The sequence below is a fragment of the Aquarana catesbeiana genome, linkage group LG02 (genome assembly GCF_042186555.1).
Source record: "Aquarana catesbeiana isolate 2022-GZ linkage group LG02, ASM4218655v1, whole genome shotgun sequence".
NCBI classification, from domain to species: Eukaryota; Metazoa; Chordata; class Amphibia; order Anura; family Ranidae; genus Aquarana; species Aquarana catesbeiana.
Genome location: NC_133325.1, coordinates 582,488,450 through 582,507,338, shown reverse-complemented (window position 1 = coordinate 582,507,338; position 18,889 = coordinate 582,488,450). Strand labels below are relative to the sequence as shown.

General features: G+C 47.6%; 1 long non-coding RNA gene across 1 annotated transcript; it reads left to right on the top strand.

Moving 5' to 3' along the window:
• Positions 1–12,454: 12,454 nt before the first annotated feature.
• Positions 12,455–13,386, top strand: LOC141130029 (uncharacterized). The gene is made up of 3 exons (XR_012241954.1): positions 12,455–12,560; positions 12,879–13,042; positions 13,159–13,386. It is a non-coding gene; the product is annotated as an uncharacterized lncRNA (long non-coding RNA).
• Positions 13,387–18,889: the final 5,503 nt, after the last annotated feature.

Here is an 18,889-nt window from a genome sequence, read left to right as displayed (position 1 = left end):
GGGGGGTAGGGTGGCGCCTACATTATCTTTAAAACGGCCGCTGGCTGTCTGTTAATTTTTTTTTCCCAGCCTGTGACAGGCAGCGCCGCAGCGGCCTGGGTTACACAGTGGGCGGCAGTGCTAATAGATGTCGGCCGCGGCGGCCGCCGATTGGTTAGCTCGATGCTGCTGGCCAGCCTGTACTGCATTGTGGGAGTTGTAGTCTGGCAGCGCTAAAGTTCCTGGTGGTGTGAGCGCAGCAAACTACAACTCCCACCTCCCAGGAGTCTCAGAGGCAGGCCAGGTCGTGTGGCACGTCAGGGGAGGGGACGCCCAGCGTCAAGAACGTCACGTCGCACGTGACCTGCTGGGCTAGTCTACTGGCGCTAGCAAGGACCTGGCTCAGTGTCACTGTCTCCTCACTGAAACACAACGCTCCCCAGCCTGAAGTAAGTTGTGATGACCCATGCGATATAGCCTTTACAAAATGACTTATTGTAGAAAATCCCCATTCACCAGTAAATTGTAGAAATGATGCATAGCATAGTCATCATCATTACAATTTGACATTTTGGCAGTGACGGCTCGTGTTTTTTTTGGGGGGGGGCGGCAATCAACCAACCCCCCGCCAGCGGACTCATCTATCACCCTCCCCCCCGCCAGCGGACTCATCTATCACCCTCCCCCCCGACAGCGGACTCATCTATCACCCTCCCCCCCGACAGCGGACTCATCTATCACCCTCCCCCCCTGCCAGCGGACTCATCTATCACCCTCCCCCCCGACAGCGGACTCATCTATCACCCTCCCCCCCGACAGCGGACTCATCTATCACCCTCCCCCCCTGCCAGCGGACTCATCTATCACCCTCCCCCCCTGCCAGCGGACTCATCTATCACCCTCCCCCCCGACAGCGGACTCATCTATCACCCTCCCCCCCGACAGCGGACTCATCTATCACCCTCCCCCCTGCCAGCGGACTCATCTATCACCCTCCCCCCCCTGCCAGCGGACTCATCTATCACCCACCCCCCCTGCCAGCGGACTCATCTATCACCCTCCCCCCCCGACAGCGGACTCATCTATCACCCTCCCCCCCGACAGCGGACTCATCTATCACCCTCCCCCCCGACAGCGGACTCATCTATCACCCTCCCCCCCGACAGCGGACTCATCTATCACCCTCCCCCCTGCCAGCGGACTCATCTATCACCCTCCCCCCCTGCCAGCGGACTCATCTATCACCCTCCCCCCCGACAGCGGACTCATCTATCACCCTCCCCCCCGCCAGCGGACTCATCTATCACCCTCCCCCCTGCCAGCGGACTCATCTATCACCCTCCCCCCCCTGCCAGCGGACTCATCTATCACCCTCCCCCCCTGCCAGCGGACTCATCTATCACCCTCCCCCCCCGACAGCGGACTCATCTATCACCCTCCCCCCCGACAGCGGACTCATCTATCACCCTCCCCCCCGACAGCGGACTCATCTATCACCCCCCCTGCCAGCAGGCTCATCTATCACCCCCCCCTGCCAGCGGACTTATCACCCCCCCGCCAGCGGACTCATCTATCACCCTCCCCCCCTGCCAGCGGACTCATCTATCACCCTCCCCCCGACAGCGGACTCATCTATCACCCTCCCCCCCGCCAGCGGACTCATCTATCACCCTCCCCCCCGCCAGCGGACTCTTCTATCACCCCCCCTGCCAGCAGACTCATCTATCACCCCCCCTGCCAGCAGACTTATCACCCCCCCGCCAGCGGACTCATCTATCACCCTCCCCCCCTGCCAGCGGACTCATCTATCACCCTCCCCCCCGCCAACGGACTCTTCTATCACCCCTCCTGCCAGCAGACTCATCTATCACCCCCCCTGCCAGCGGACTTATCACCCTCCCCCCCGACAGCGGACTCATCTATCACCCTCCCCTCCCCCCGCCAGCAGACTCATCTGTCACCCCCCCTGCCAGCGGGGCTGATTCAGTGGTTCAATGGGCCACTTGACTGGACTTGCCCCCCAGGCCTAAGGCTGCCAGCCCTCCCCTGGCGACCTCTTTGTCCCGGCGCCGTGACGTCACTCTCACGGCCGGAGGGCGGAGGCGGCCCGGGGACGTAGGAGGAGGGGGAGCCAGGGCGTATACTGTTTTTGTGTGTGTTTGCAAAATTAAAGTGGGCCGGTCTGGATGAAGTCCAGGGCCAAATTTTTGTCCCAGTCCAGCCCTGGTAGTAAGCCAAGCAGATTTCAGAGATCAGTAGTAACACAGGTGTCAGTAGTAAGTGATACAGATTTCAGGGATCATAATTAAGGTGGGGTTCCTGAGTCAGTAACAAGTAACCTGGAGTTCAAAGAATAGGAGTAGGGATGAGCTCAATTTTTGGGTCGAACATAAGTTCGACTCGAACATCGGGTGTTCGACCATTTGTCAAACAGAGAACATCATGGGGCGTTCATGGAAAATTTGAGTGCCACGGAATGCCCCATAATGCATTGCGAGATCGCAGTGCATTGCTGTATGATGACTAGCCAAAGCATGCACCTGACCTGCATGCTTTGGCCAATCACAGCAAGCTCTGCTAAGAGAGCCATAATTGGCCAAAGGCAGGGTGCCTTTGGCCAATCATGGCTCAGGGGGACTAAGTCCATGCCCCGCACTATATAAGGCTGTTTACACAGCGGCCGTGTGTAGTGTTCTTGGCGTGGACAGAGAGACAGCTTGAGTTATATATATATATTTAATAAATCTGCAAAAATGTCAAAAATTCTGTGTTTTTCTGACAATATGGGGTGCTGTGTGTACATTAACGGGGAAAAAAAATGAACTTAAATGATTTTAGCAAATGGCTGCAATATAACAAAGAGTGAAAAATGTAAGGGGGTCTGAATACTTTCCGTCCCCACTGTAAATTAATACACTGCCTGCACTGACTGAATATTATGTAAACACTGAATATATAGTCCATATATATATGGACTATATATTCAGTGTTTACATAATATTCAGTCAGTGCAGGCAGTGTATTAATTTACAGTGGGGACGGAAAGTATTCAGACCCCCTTACATTTTTCACTGACAATATGGGGTACACACAGCACCCCATATTGTCAGAAAAACACAGAATTTTTGACATTTTTGCAGATTTATTAAAAAAGAAAAACACATCTTAAGTATTCAGACCCTTTGCTGTGACACTCATATATTTAACTCAGGTGCTGTCAATTTCTTCTGATCATCCTTGAGATGGTTCTACACCTTCATTTGAGTCCAGCTGTGTTTGATTATACTGATTGGACTTGATTAGGAAAGCCACACACCTGTCTATATAAGATCCTACAGCTTACAGTGCATGTCAGAGCAAATGAGAATCATGAGGTCAAAGGAACTGCCTGAAGAGCTCAGAGACAGAATTGTGGCAAGGCACAGATCTGGCCAATGTTACAAACAAATTTCTGCTGCACTTAAGGTTTCTAAGAGCACAGTGGCCTCCATAATCCTTAAATGGAAGACGTTTGGGACGTCCAGAACCCTTCCCAGAGCTGGCCGTCCGGCCAAACTGAGCTATCGGGGGAGAAGAGCCTTGGTGAGAGAGGTAAAGAAGAACCCAAAGATCACTGTGGCTGAGCTCCAGAGATGCAGTCGGGAGATGGGAGAAAGTTGTAGAAAGTCAACCATCACTGCAGCCCTCCACCAGTGGGGGGTTTATGGTAGAGTGGCCCGACGGTAGCCTCTCCTTAGTGCAAGACACATGAAAGCCCACATGGAGTTTGCTAAAAAAACACCTGAAGGACTCCAAGATGGTGAGAAATAAGATTCTCTGGTCTGATGAGACCAAGATAGAACTTTTTGGCCTTAATTCTAAGTGGTATGTGTTGAGAAAACCAGGCACTGCTCATCACCTGTCCAATACAGTCCTAACAGTGTGGCATGGTGGTGGCAGCATCATGCTGTGGGGGTGTTTTTCAGCTGCAGGGACAGGACAACTGGTTGCAATCGAGGGAAAGATGAATGCGGCCAAGTACAGGGATATCCTGGACGAAAACCTTCTCCAGAGTGCTCAGGACCTCAGACTGGGTCGAAGATTTACCTTCCAACAAGACAATGACCCTAAGCACACAGCTAAAATAACGAAGGAGTGGCTTCACAACAACTCCGTGACTGTTCTTGAATGGCCCAGCCAGAGCCCTGACTTAAACCTAATTGAGCATCTCTGGAGAGACCTAAAAATGGCTGTCCACCACTGTTTACCGTCCAACCTGACCGAACTGGAGAGGATCTGCAAGGAGGAATGGCAGAGGATCCCCAATTCCAGATGTGAAAAACTTGTTGCATCTTTCCCAAAAAGACTCATGGCTGTATTAGATCAAAAGGGTGCTTCTACTAAATACTGAGAAAAGGGTCCGAATACTTAGGACCATGTGATATTCCAGTTTTTCTTTTTTAATAAATCTGCAAAAATGTCAACAATTCTGTGTTTTTCTGTCAATATGGGGTGCTGTATGTACATTAATGAGGAAAAAAATTAACTTAAATGATTTTAGCAAATGGCTGCAATATTACAAAGAGTGATAAATTTAGGGGGTCTGAATACTTTCCGTCCCCACTATATATATATATATATATATATATATACACATATACATACAGTCTCGTGTGCGTGTGTATATATATATATATATATATATATATATATATATATATATATATAGTCTTGTGTATGTATGTATATATATATATATATATATATATATATATATATATATATATATGTCTTGTGTGTATATATATATATATATATATATATATATACACTCCGCATCCAGTGTAGCCTATATCTACAGTGCATTCGGTGGTGTACTGTTTCTAATACACTTCAGGCAGTGTACACAGTATCTAATACAGTGTGTACAGTTTCTACTACACTTCTGTCGATGTACACAGTACACAATACAGTGCAGCCGTAGTACAGTTTCTACTACTTTTCTGGTGGTATACACAGTAGCTAATACAGTGTGTACAGTTTCTACTACACTTCTGGTGGTATACATAGTACACAATACAGTGCAGCAGTAGTAGAGTTTATACTACTTTTCTGGTGGTGTACACAGTATCTAATACAGTGTGTACAGTTTCTACTACACTTCTGGTGGTGTACATAGTACGCAATACAGTGCAGCTGTAGTATAGTTTCTAATACAGTGCAGGCGGTGTACACAGTATCTAATACAGTCTGTATAGTTTCTAATACTTTTCTGGTGGTGTACACAGTATATAATACAGTGTGTACAGTTTCTACTACACTTCTGATGGTGTACATAGTAGACAATACAGTGCAGCTGTAGTACAGTTTTTAATACAGTGCACGCGGTGTACACAGTATCTAATACAGTGTGTACAGTTTCTACTACACTTCTGTTGGTTTACACAGTACACAATACAGTGCAGCCGTAGTACAGTTTCTACTACTTTTATGGTGGTGTACACAGTATCTAATATAGTGTGTACAGTTTCTGCTACACTTCTGGCGGTGTACATAGTACACAATACAGTGCAGCTGTAGTACAGTTTCTAATACAGTGCAGGCGGTGTACACTGTATCTAATACAGTGTGTACAGTTTCAATTACACTTCTGGTGGTGTACACAGTACACAACATAGTGCAGCCATAGTACAGTTTCTAATACAGTGTAGGCAGTGTACACAGTATCTAATACAGTGTGTACAGTTTCTACTACACTTCTGGTGGTGTACACAGTACACAATACAGTGCAGCTGTAGTACAGTTTCTACTACTTTTCTGGTGGTGTACATAGTATCTAATACAGTGTGTACAGTTTCTACTACACTTCTGGTGGTGTACATAGTACGCAATACAGTGCAGCTGTAGTATAGTTTCTAATACAGTGCAGGCGGTGTACACAGTATCTAATACAGTCTGTATAGTTTCTAATACTTTTCTGGTGGTGTACACAGTATATAATACAGTGTGTACAGTTTCTACTACACTTCTGATGGTGTACATAGTAGACAATACAGTGCAGCTGTAGTACAGTTTCTAATACAGTGCAGGCAGTGTAGACAGTATCTAATACAGTGTGTACAGTTTCTACTACACTTCTGGTGGTGTACACAATACACCATACAGTGCAGCTTTAGTACAGTTTGTAATAAAGTGCAGGCGGTGTACACAGTATCTAATACAGTGTGTACAGTTTCTACTACACTTCTGGTGGTGTACACAGTACACAATACAGTGCAGCTGTAGTACAGTTTCTAATACAGTGCAGCCGTTGTACAGTTTCTAATACAGTGCAGGTGGTGTACACGGTATCTAATACAGTGTGTACAGTTTCTAATACACTTCAGGCAGTGTACACAGTATCTAATACAGTGTAGTGTGGTATTGCAAAACAAAAAATACATCATGTCTGGAAGTCCTCTAAGGAGAGGCAGACACTCACAGGCCACTAAAAGAGGGCAAGCAGCCTGTGTGTCTACAGTCAACAGTGGTGGTCGTGAACATGGTGCATCCTCTGCAGGTGGCCGTGTGGCATGCTTGTCCTTTTTTTTCTGCTGCTGGCCATGTTATTGAGCCACAACATGCAGAAGAGTTGGTGGAGTGGATAACAAAGCCGTCCTCATCCTCCTCATCCTCTGTCACCCAGGCTCAGAGTATTTTGCCTACAAGAAAAAGACAATTCCATAGCTCAACTCACCAACCAGTCTGCTGACCAACCAAATTTACCTGTCTAACCGTATGTTAAAGGCAGGGGTTTAGTTAGCACACATTTGCAAACGCATGTGAAAGCTGCAAGGCCTCGTCAAGGCACCCTGTATTACTTGCAGTCCTAACACTAAATTTATAAGTGTCTCCACAGTGGAAGCACATGCATTGAATGGATAGGTGTGAGACAGGTGAGCCAGGAGGCCGCCCTAGCCCCCTTAAAGGGACAGGACACACACTGGACACCCAGCAATAGCAGCAGAGGCGTCCAGTGTGTCCCCGACCCAAATATACAAACGGTAACAAGACACTGGTCACCGCCCACACCCATAACTGGCCTTCACAGTAAGGAGCACATGGAGGGCATATACATACAAGAAAAAGACAATTCCATAGCTCAACTCACCAACCAGTCTGCTGACCAACCAAATTTACCTGTCTAACCGTATGTTAAAGGCAGGGGTTTAGTTAGCACACATTTGCAAACGCATGTGAAAGCTGCAAGGCCTCGTCAAGGCACCCTGTATTACTTGCAGTCCTAACACTAAATTTATAAGTGTCTCCACAGTGGAAGCACATGCATTGAATGGATAGGTGTGAGACAGGTGAGTATTTTGCCTTCCAACGCAGCTGCCAAAACAACCTATTCCACTGGCTCCTTGTCCACAGTCACTCCTTCCATAGCCCCACCATCATGCACGGAGGAGTCCCCAGAATTATTCAACCACAGTGTCGGGTACATGCTGCTGGAGGATGCGCAGAGATTTGAAGGCTCTGATGTTGGTTGCCAGGTTGAGGAGGGGAGTAATGTGAACCTAGAGAGAGGGGGTGCCACAGAAGGACAAGAAACTGGCAGTCATGTTCCCCCAGCTGCAGCATACTGCCAAGTTTGCTCCAGTGACGAGGAGGGAGGGGATGATGAGGTCACTGGCTGTACTTGGGCACCTGAGAGAAGAGAGGAGGAGTAGTCACAACTCTAACGAGGCAGGATGTCCTCTAGGGGGCAGCTTAAGGGCAGCCACCCTATTGCATCACACCGCAGAGCTCTGCAGGTGCAGGGCGCTGCTGACTCCCTGCTGACTTCTAAAAAGTTCCTTGGTGTGGGCCTTTTTCAACACATGTGCAGCAGATGTCTGAAGTGGATCAAGCGTGGTCAGAACAGCAGCCGCTTGGGCACCACATGCTTGACCAGACAGATAACGACCTGCCATGCAGTCTGTTGGCAACAGCACTTGAAAGACCCACATCAAAGAAAAAGGCGGACTTCTCCTTGCTCCTCATCTGGGATCTCCAACCCTACTATACCTCCAGTCCTCTCAAAAACCTGCACCGAGAAGAATGAAGGTATAGCAATAGGTGTCCCAAGTACTTGTAACCAATCTGCTAGCAGTACACCACCATCTGATTTTAGCAGGCAAATTTCCCTACCCCAGTTGCTGAACCGTGAAAAAAAATTTGGTCCCAGCCATTCACATGCTCAGCGTCTAAATGCTAGATTGGCCAAATTGCAAGCACTGTAACCGCTGCCTTTTCAGCTGGTAGACTCTGCCCGCTTTCGTGAATTTGTGGAATGTTCTGTACCTCAGTGGCAGGTTCCAAAGCGCCATTTCTTTTCACGGAAGGCCATTCCGGCTCTCTACCGGCATGCGGAAGGCAATGTTTTGGCTTCGTCGGACAGGGCGGTCAGCAGTAAGTTTCATATTACTGCTGACTCATGGTCCAGCAGGCATGGGCAGGAATGTTACCTTTCCTTCACGGTGCACTGGGTAACTCTGCTGGCAGCTGGGAAGGATGCAGGACAGGGTTCAGTGTTGTTGGAGCTTGTTCCACCACAACGCCTCCAAAATGCTAGTGGTGATTCTGCCACAGCTCTCTCCTCCACCCCCTTCTCTTCTTCTTCCTCTATGACCTCTTCTGCAGATTTGTCCTCTGAACCAGCGGTGCTCCGTAAGCGTTCAAGCGGCCACGCAGCAGTCAGGCTAAAAAATGCTATGCGGTGCTTGAGTTGGTCTGCCTAGGCGACAGGAGCCACACTGGGGCAGAGATTCTGTCAGCTCTGCAGGGGCAGTCTCAGAGGGGGTTGATGCCACGCCAGCTTCAACCAGGAATGGTTGTATGCGACAATGGCACCTTCTCTCCGCCCTCCGACAGGGACACTTGACCCATGTTCCATGTTTGGCACACGTCCTGAATTTGATGGTGCAGTGGTTCTTGAGCAAGTACCCAGGCTTACAGGATCAACTGAGGAAGGCCAGAAAAGTCTGTGGTCATTTCTGCCGGTCTTACAATGCCAGTGCTTGGCTGGCTGACATGCAACCTGCCCACCAACCACCTCATTTGTGACATGCCTACCAGGTGGGACTCAGCGTTGGCAATGCTGCAGTTGCTGCACACACAGCAGAGGGCCATCAATGAGTACCTCTGCGAGTATGGCACCAGGACAGGGTCAGGGGAGCTTGGCTTTTTTCGCCATGCCAGTGGCTACTGATCAAGAATGCATGCACTGTCCTGTCACCATTTGAGGAAGCCACGAGGATGGGGAGCAGCGACAATGCATGCATCAGTGACACTGTCCCTCTAGTCTTCCTGCTGGAGCAAATGCTTTGTGGATTTATGGACAGGGCACTTGAGACAGAACAGTGGGAGGAAGAGGAGGACTTCCTTTCCTCGCAAGGCCCCCTTTATCCAGATAGTATTCCTGCGGGCCCGCCAAACACGCAGGAAGAAGAGGAGAAGGATTGTGTCAGCATGGATGTAGAGAATAACACTCAGCAGCAGTCTTTAAGGGATGTTTTTCAGTCCCCAGAAACCCAAGGAGCTGTATGTGGCTGGGAGGAGGTCCTTAGTGATCCTTAGTGACCCAGAGCACTCAGAATCGAATGCCTCTGCAAACTTACGCTGCATGGCCTCCCTGATTCTGCAAAGCCTGCGAAAGGACCCTAGGATTTGTGGTATCAAGGAGAGGGATCATTACTGGCTGGCAACCCTTCTTGATCCACGTTACAAGGGGTAAGGTTGTAGGACTCATCCTGCCTTCGCAGAGGGAGCAGAGGATGAAACATCTTCGGCTGACCGATGCCTTTAAACAATTTTTCAGTCCTCAGCACCAAGGTCTGATCGGTTCAAGCAACCATCGCTAGCGTCTGCATTACATGGTGCAGGATATCCAGGGGCAAGAGCAGACTTGGAGACCTTTCCAATAGAGCATCCACTGGGTTACTGGGTCTTGAGGATGGACCACTGGCCAGAACTTGCTCAATATGCAATTGAGCTACTGGCCTGTCCTGCATCCAGCGTGCTTTCTGAATGCACATTTAGTGCTGCTGGAGACTCAGTTGATAGGCTCACATTCATAAAAATGAATCAGTCTTGGATCAGCAGCTATCAAGCACCTAATGCTGATATAACTGATTGAATATGATATCGATCTGGGATCCCTTGAAGACTGCCTATGCTGACTATTCTATTCCTCCTCAATCTTGATGATGCTAGCTTCCAACAATATTTTTGGTTTAGGGCACCACCACCAAAGGCCCAATTTTTCTGTCCCTGTTTAACAGGGGCATGTAACTACAATTTTTGATCTAATATTTTACAGCAGGGCCCGTTCCTGCGCCCAACAAGAGTATCTGTCAGGGCTTACAGTGTTCTGGCGCCACCAAAACCAAAGTTCCAATTTTTCTGCCCCTGTTTGGTACCACCAACACCTAAGGCCCAATTTTCTGCAGAGTATATATATAGCAGGCCGTATAGTATATACTGCTGTTCAGAGTATATAGTGCCTGGGGGCCAGGGGGACTACCATGCCATTTTTAAAAAAATTTGGGTGCGGGGTTCCCCATAATATCCATACCATACCTGAAGGGCCTGGTATGGATTTTGGGGGTGACATCCATGCCATTTTTTGGGTATTTTTGGTATTTTTATCTATATTGCTGGGATCCGACAATACATTATGGCCACGAACAGTTTTAAATTACATTTTTTCCTTTAGAAATGTCATTTTGCTGTTGCACTGTTATAAACATGGGAAAGATGTGCTACTTTACAGGCATACTAAGGACACCCCCCGAGGCACGATATATATATATATATATTTTTTGAAAATTCTTTTTATTGAGTTTTCATAAAAAAATTAAAAAGTTACATAATACAGTCTCTGGGCATACCCCGGCTGAGGTAACAACCATTAACACAATCCTATACATTTACACTAGAACTTGTATAACTTAAACTACTCGTGTCTTTAAGATTGAGAGGACAGGGGGGGGATAGTGTGTCATGTATTTCAGGTGACCACATTGAGTCGGGTCGCGGGTCCCGCGGACTCGATCCCCACAGGGATAACCGCGATCGCCTCACGGAGAGGACAAACAGGGAGATGCCATTGTAAACAGCATCTCCCCGTTCTGCCTAGTGACAGTGTCACTGGATCTCTGCTCCCTGTCATCGGAGCAGAGATCAGTGACGTGCCACACACAGCCCATCCCCCCTACAGTTAGAATCACTCCCCTAGGACATACTTAACCCCTCCCCGCCCCTAGTGGTTAACCCCTTCACTGCCAGTGTCATTTACACAGGAATCATGTCATTTATACTGATTGCTGTATAAATGACAATGGTCCCAAAAATGTGTCAAAAATGTCCGATGTGTCCACCATAATCTCGCAGTCCTGATAAAAATCACCGATCGCCGTCATTACTAGTAAAAAAAAATGATTAATAAAAATGCCATAAAACTATCCCCTATTTTGTAAACGGCATAACTTTTGCGCAAACCAATCAATAAACGCTTATTGCAATTTTTTTTTACCAAAAATATGTAGAAGAATACATATCGGCCTAAACTGAGGAAAAAAATGTTTTTTTTATATATTTTTTGGGGATATTTATTATAGCAAAAAGTAAAAAATAATGCGATTTTTTCAAAATTGTCGCTCTTATTTTGTTTATAGCGCAAAAAATAAAAATCGCAGAGGTGATCAAATACCACCAAAAGAAAGCTCTATTTGTGGGAAAAAAAGGACGTCAATTTTGTTTTGGAGCCATGTCGCACGACCGCGCAATTGTCAGTTAAATCGACGCAGTGCCGAATCGCAAAAAGTGTTCTGGTCAGGAAGGGGGTAAATCCTTCCGGGGCTGAAGTGGTTAATTGGCATATTGAGTCTGACAATACATAACAATGATGCACATAGTAGAAAAGGTTTATTATGTATACACACACATACGTGGTATTGACCTCATGAATACATTACATATACATATCAAAGGGACGGCATATAAAATTTTATGATTATTGGATTGGCAGTGTTCCCCTGACGTCCATGTGCGGGGCTACCTATGTCCTGGGTGTCAATGTACCAAATACGGGGTCCATACACCCAGGCCATGACGGCACTATTGACATGAATTCCTGCACACTTTGCATTGTACTAATTGTGTGGGGCTGGTTTATTGTGGGACTGGGATTTGATGTGCTGTTCCTGTTTTTGTATTTTGTCTGGGAGCTGTGATTTGGGATGCTGGTGCCTTCCCCCTCCCCCCATTTGTGCATCGGGTGATGTGGGGGATTGGGTGGGCCTGCCTCTACTGCAAATCGGCATCACACTTCCATGCCATGCACACGATGTCCCCATAGGGCTTCCTGGTGCCTGGTGTGTCAGAATTTTTCCATCTGGTGTCACCATATGGAGGAGGGCGTCCCCAGCCTTCATGGGCGGCGGCTACTGCTCGGGTGTAGACACCTTTCTTCCTTTCTTGATGCACCTGTGTGATGTTGGGAGGAGCCCGTGGGTGTGTGCAGCACCTCTCTGTGCACACTGCACACTACATGGCACTTACTTTTGTATCCTAAACAGGTAATTACATGGTTTTTCTTTTCCTGTTTATGCTCATACATGCTCACTTTTGATTTTGTCATCTATATCTGTCTCATGGTCTTCTTTTTCCTTTTCTCTTTTTCTTCCCCCTTTTTCCTTTTTCTTTTTCTTCTTTTTTTTTCTCTCTTCTTTCTTTTCTTTTCTCTTCCTTTTCTTTTTTCCTTGCTTCTTTTTCCTTTTTCTTTTTTCCCTTTTTTTTTTCTCACATTCACTTGTCCACCTGCACTTTGGCATTGGGCTCTAGCTACTTCCCACAATATAGAATATTTATAGTACACCTAATATATATATTTTTAGACCACTCATACCACTACCTGGATTTCTGCCTTTTGTTCTTTTTTCTTGGGGATGATGTTTTGTGCACCTGGTCCCTCTACTGCGGGCTCCTTCCACAGCTCCTGGTACAGACAATTTGGACAGCCTCTGATTCCTAGTCCCCCATTTTCCAGACTTATCATGATGTAAGTACTCAGAGGGATGAGTAACTCTCTCCCTTTTCTCTTGCACACATTCTCCCCATTGAGGGGTATATTGTTTGATCATACTGGTCTGCTCATGTTTTGTTGTTTTCTTCTAGAGTTGCATGCATCTGCCCCTGAAGAGTGGTATTATCCACGAAACACGTCAGGCTTATAGGATGCATTCTTATGCCTACTGATAGGAACCTACTTAGACTCATTATCTACAGCCTAATGATCATGTGTTTTTTACCATTGTTTACATTGCATAGTGCCATTTAGATGACGCGTATACATATGAATCTGCAATAATTCATTTTACCCTATTAAATCTCTTGTCAATTTTATATGCTGTCCCTTTGATATGTATATGTAATGTATTCATGAGGTCAATACCATGTATGTATGTGTGTGTATACATATGAAACCCTTTCTACTATGTGCATCATTATTATGTATTGTCAGACTCAATATGCCAATTAAATATACTTTCTAATTATCTCACCCCCACAAATCAATAGCCTCATTCAAAGTCCCACCTTCCTTTTTCTTATACAGGGTCCCTTTGTAGTTTACAGATCAACAATTGCCAAGCCCTGATCACCGCCTTCATGGAGGGTGTGAGAGGATACGGGGACCTGACACCCCTATATAAAGCATTACTCAGCACCTCGTAGGAACTGAGGTGGTTGGCCTCAAGGACTACAGCAGCATTGGTTACATCTGAGGCTAGCCAGGTATGGGCGTGTGACAGTAGTGCAGCAAAGAAATATTTCTGAAGATCCGGACAGGCCACCCTCTGTCCAGGGCCTTTTGAGTATAGATTTGTGTATTCTGGGGGGGGTGAGATTTCCACAGAAAGGGGGTTATAATGGAGTCAAATTTTTAGATGAAGGCTTTGGGGATCCAAATTGGGGAATGCCTCAGAGCATGTAGAAAAACTGGGAGGAATTTAAGTTTACGTAAGTTTATCCTGCCAATGAGGGATAATGGCAGGTTATTCCAAGCCTGAAGTTTCAGTTTGAGTTGGGTTAGTAAGGGAAAGAGATTTAACTTAGCAAAGTCAGAGACTCTAGGGTTAATGGTAATGCCCAAATAACGGATAGAGGAGGTCCAGGCTAGTGAGACAGAGGGGTCTGCATGAACTTTTGCCTGAGAGTCAATAGGTAGTGCTTGGGATTTTTCCCAATTGACTCAGCAGACAGTTCGGAGAATTCAGAAATGATACTCAGAGCTGCACGGAGGGAGGATCCGGGGTCATTGAGAAATAGCATGAGGTCATCCGCGTATAGAGTGAGTTTTTCAGTGATGGTGCCTTCTTTAATGCCCCTCACATAATTTGAGTTTTTGAGGGCCGTGGCTAGGGGTTCCATGACCAGGGCAAACAAAAATGCGGAGAGGGGACACCCCTGCCTAGTTCCTCTCTCCACTGGGAAGGGGTCGGACAGCAGGCCCCCTAGTTTGATCTGTGCTGTTGGTGAATTATACAGTATATCTATCCACTTGCGAAAAGAGGGACCGAAACCAAAGGTCTGCAGGACTGATTTCATATATTGCCATGTTACCATATCGAAGGCTTTTTCAATATCTAGTGCTACCATTACCCGGGTTTGTGAATGAGAGTTTGGGAGCTGCAGATGAGTGAGAACTCTTCTCAGGTTGATGTCAGTAGATTTTCCTGGCATGAACCTGGTTTGATCAGTGTCGACCAGATCTGGTAGAACTCTGACTAATCTAGTGGCCAGAACCTTGGCCAGAATTTTTAGATCATAGGTCAATAAAGAAATAGGCCTGTAAGAGGCACAGTGTTCCGGGTCTTTGCCCAGTTTAGGGATGAGAATAATGTAGGCTCCGTACATAGTGGGTGGTAAGGAGTTGACCTCTAAGCAGTAGGAGAAGAGTAGCTGGAGCTTGGGAGCTATAATCTTGGTGTATCTTTTGTACCAGTCACCCGCGAGACCATCTGGGCCAGGGGTTTTGGAGGGAGGTAGCGAGGCGATGGTCATCTCTATCTCATGGGTTGTTATTGGGGCATCCAGGGCCTCGATCTCTATAGATGGGAGGCTGGGGATATGTAATTGTTGTAGTTCAGATTCGAGAACCTCAGGAGCAGGGCAGTGGGGTTGGTGATATAGGTTCCAAAAAAAAACCCATAAAATTTGTGAAGAATTGTGTCAGGATCAGTAATACTAGTCCCGTTCCCTGATAATAATTTATGGACTATAGTTTGAAATTGCTGGTCAGCCACCAGATTGGCTAGCAGGCATCCGTTTTTATCCCCTGATTCAAATATTTTACCAGACAACAAACGGACATCAGTTTGGGTTAAAGAAGTGAAGTGTAGAGTTATATTTCTCCTGGCTTGGGCCAGTTGGAGATAATTGGATGGTGTAGGTTGCTCAGCAAAGGAGGCAGAAGCGTCAGCCTTCAGACCTTCTAGTCTTGAGGTTTCAGAAGCACAATCGGTTCTGGTAGCTTTGATGGCCGAAATATAAGAGCCTTGGATCGCGGCCTTGAAGGCATCCCACACCACCCCAGGAGGAGCTGTGTTCGTATTGAGACCAGTAATCTTCGAGTTGTGGAGATATGTGCTCAGACACACTGTCATTGTTAATCCATCTGGGAGCTAGCCTCCAGGTGCCTGGATCTTTCCGTCTACCCAACCGGAAGCATATTTCAAGCGGAGAGTGGTCAGAGAATCCCGCTGGGAGATACAAGGCCCCAGATACTTTAGCAAGCGCTGCCAAACACAAAATCAATTCTGGAGCCAGATTTGTGGGTTGTGGACAGGTGTGAAAAGACTCTGGAGTCAGAATGTTTCCATCTCCATATCTGAGTTAGAGCAAAGGTGTCCACCCATTGAGTGAGATCAGGGGAGACAGTGCGCTGGGGGTTAGAGGAGTCTAGGGCAGGATCAAGAATTGAATTAAAGTCCCCAGCAAAAATGTTATGTGTGGAGGGAAGGGAAGCTAGTTTCTCGCTAATGGAGAAAAGTAGAGTGGGGTCTACAGGAAGGGGCAAGTAGATATTTACAAAAGCCCAGAGGACTGAATGGAGTTCAAGTAACAGAATTATGTATCTGCCAGTAGGGTCCGAGATCACTTTCTCAACTTTACATGGTAGGGCTTTATTAATTAGGATTGCGACTCCTCTCACATAGGTCGAATATGTGGCATGAAAGGCCTGTCTTACCCAAGATCTACACAGAGCCAATATCCTACTTCCCATGAGATGAATCTCCTGTAGAAAGAGGATGTGTGGCTTGTGGGTGTAAGAGAAGCCCGGCTAATAGATGTGTACCTGGGCACAAGCACGGGCGCACTAGTGTAAAGAAGGACTTGTATTGCCGCATGTGCGGGCGCGCGCCAATACGTGGACACGGGTGCGCGCACGTATAGGCACCAAGTAGCTTATTTAAACTGAGCACTTACACATGAACTTTGCTGAGTGGTCTTTCAGCTAGTGCTTGTTTACCCAATCCTTTCCAGTTTCCAGCGTCTTGACCCAGCTTCACTTTAACCTTCTCCTTGACCTCTGCCTGCCTACCTGATCCAGGCTTGTGTTTGACTCTGCTTCTGCCTGATGCTCCTGTACCTTGCTGCCCCTCTGTGTACTGAACCCGGCCTGTGTCCCGTCTCTGCCTCTGTCTCTCGTCTCGGTACCTGCTCTGTCCGGCTGTTGATGACCTCTTGGCTTGCGTCCCGGCTACCCCTCCATCTGCAAACCCAGCGATACGAAGCTCTGATCCTCAGAGCCTGCCCAGTGCTTTTCAGTCATCTGGTTCCTGCCAAGGGCCAGCCAGCACCATTCGCTAAAGGGGCCCTCGTACCACTCTGTGTCCTCAGAGCCTGCCCAGCGCTTTTCAGTCATCTGGTTCCTGCCAAGGGCCAGCCAGCACCATTCGCTAAAGCGGCCCTCGTACCACTCTGTGTCCGTCACTCCCTGTCATCACTATCAGGGGTGTTGGACAGGAGGTGCAAGAGAAGCCCTCTCTCCAGCTCGATCTCCACCAAGTACGTGACAGTGGGACGCTAAGAATTTGAACATTAGGGAACGTTTAAATTTGTCATTCAGGCCTTGTATGTTCCAGGAAACCAGTTTAACATCAGGCATAGCCATCATGAACTAATTTCAGATAGTGAAGACTATCGCCATATGTTTCAATATTGACCTTAGAAAAAAGTTCCTCAGCAAACAGCGGCATAGAAATGAAGATGAAGTGGTGATAAGCATGACAGTGTAATAAGACAATCGAGTAGTTATAACCTTAGTAAAAAAACTCCCTACTACTTAGCCAATACCCCAACATAACCAGGCTTGTAGTTTAATCCCTAAATTTGGTACCAACAAAAATCGCCTACGAGAGGCTCAGAGTTCCAGGGAAGAACCCTGATGGTGTCTAGCTTCTAACAGCAAATGTGGGTGGGGGTGTGTGATTCCCATCACATCCGGTGGGGGACCGGGTAGTCCATAGATGCCCTGTGCGGGCACAGTGTCATTGAGAAGGTGTGTTGAAATGTCTTACTATAGCCCCGATTAGTTAGAAACAAGTAAGTGCAGGGGAGAGCATTGTCACAAGTAGGGGGGTGAGCCACCCTAGTCTCCCCGCCTTGGAAGGGGCATGCGGCAAAATACAGGGAACAACCTGAGTCAGCTAGTGGAAGGCCAGCCCACCCCCTGGTTGGGGGGCATGCTCAGAGGACAGCTAGTCAGTCCCGTTAGGTGGTCACAAGAATGAAGAAGGGTGCCAGGCAGCTGGGTGGAGAGGTCCCCCTGCATGTCCCCTCCATGGGTGAACCACCTCGCTCCACCCGCCTAACCATACAAGATTGATCAATCAGCTATGGAACATGAACAAACAATCCTTGGAACAGTAACAATAGCCAGGATGGTAAATTGGAGAGTAAGCATAAAGATTACTGCAAAGATAGTAGCCAGTAGTCAGGGGATTCAAAAAACTTCACCGAACCACCATGTTGAACTCACAGGCGACTTGGGTAAAACATGGAGTACTTGATTTCCCATTCCCAGAGCCGTCTTCTGACATCAGTGAAGGTTTTGCAACGTCTCTGTAGCTCCGCGTAGAAGTCAGGATAAAGATGTACCACAGTGTGCTCAAAGGGAAGGGTGGGATGTTTGCGGGCTTCACTGAGGATTCGATCATGGTCTCTGAAGTTCAGAAACCTCACAAGAAAGGGCCTTGGTGGGGCCCCAGGGGTGCTCCGGCCAGTTGGGACTCTGTGGGCCCTTTCCACCACGTAGGTCGGGGGGACCTTGGTCTGGTAGAAGAAGTGTCTTAAAGAAGGCCTCCGCAAACTCAGCTGGGCAGTCCCCCTCCACCCCCTCCGGGAGACCCAGGACCCTGACATTATTCCTCCGGAGGCGATTTTCCACGTCATCAGATTTAGCCACAAGGGATTGGACGGTGCACTGCAGGGAATGGAGGGCATCATCATGGCGGGCAGTGAGCCCCTGATTTTATCCAGATCTGCGCTGATGAGGTTACATTCCTCAGCCAGGTGATCGATGCGAACCAGTAGGGAGGTTCTACTCTGTTCTATGGCCGCGAGGATAACAGCAGTGGCACTCGTTTGTGGCGGAGATGGAAAGGCCGTCGGGTTTGCTGCCTGGTCTATATCTGCTAACAATCTAAGTTGATCCAGGATGGCACTGGTCGGGCTGGGCGGGCTGTGCGGACGCCTTTTTGGTCGCTGATTTGCTCTTTGAGGGCATGAGTGGGTGATCTGAAGAATTTGGATCAAATTGCAGGGAGGCGGGTATGCCCCTTTTAAGAGCCTGTGATAGGTAGAGAGGAAGATTCCCTGCAGGGCTGGCAGGCACCTGAGGCTG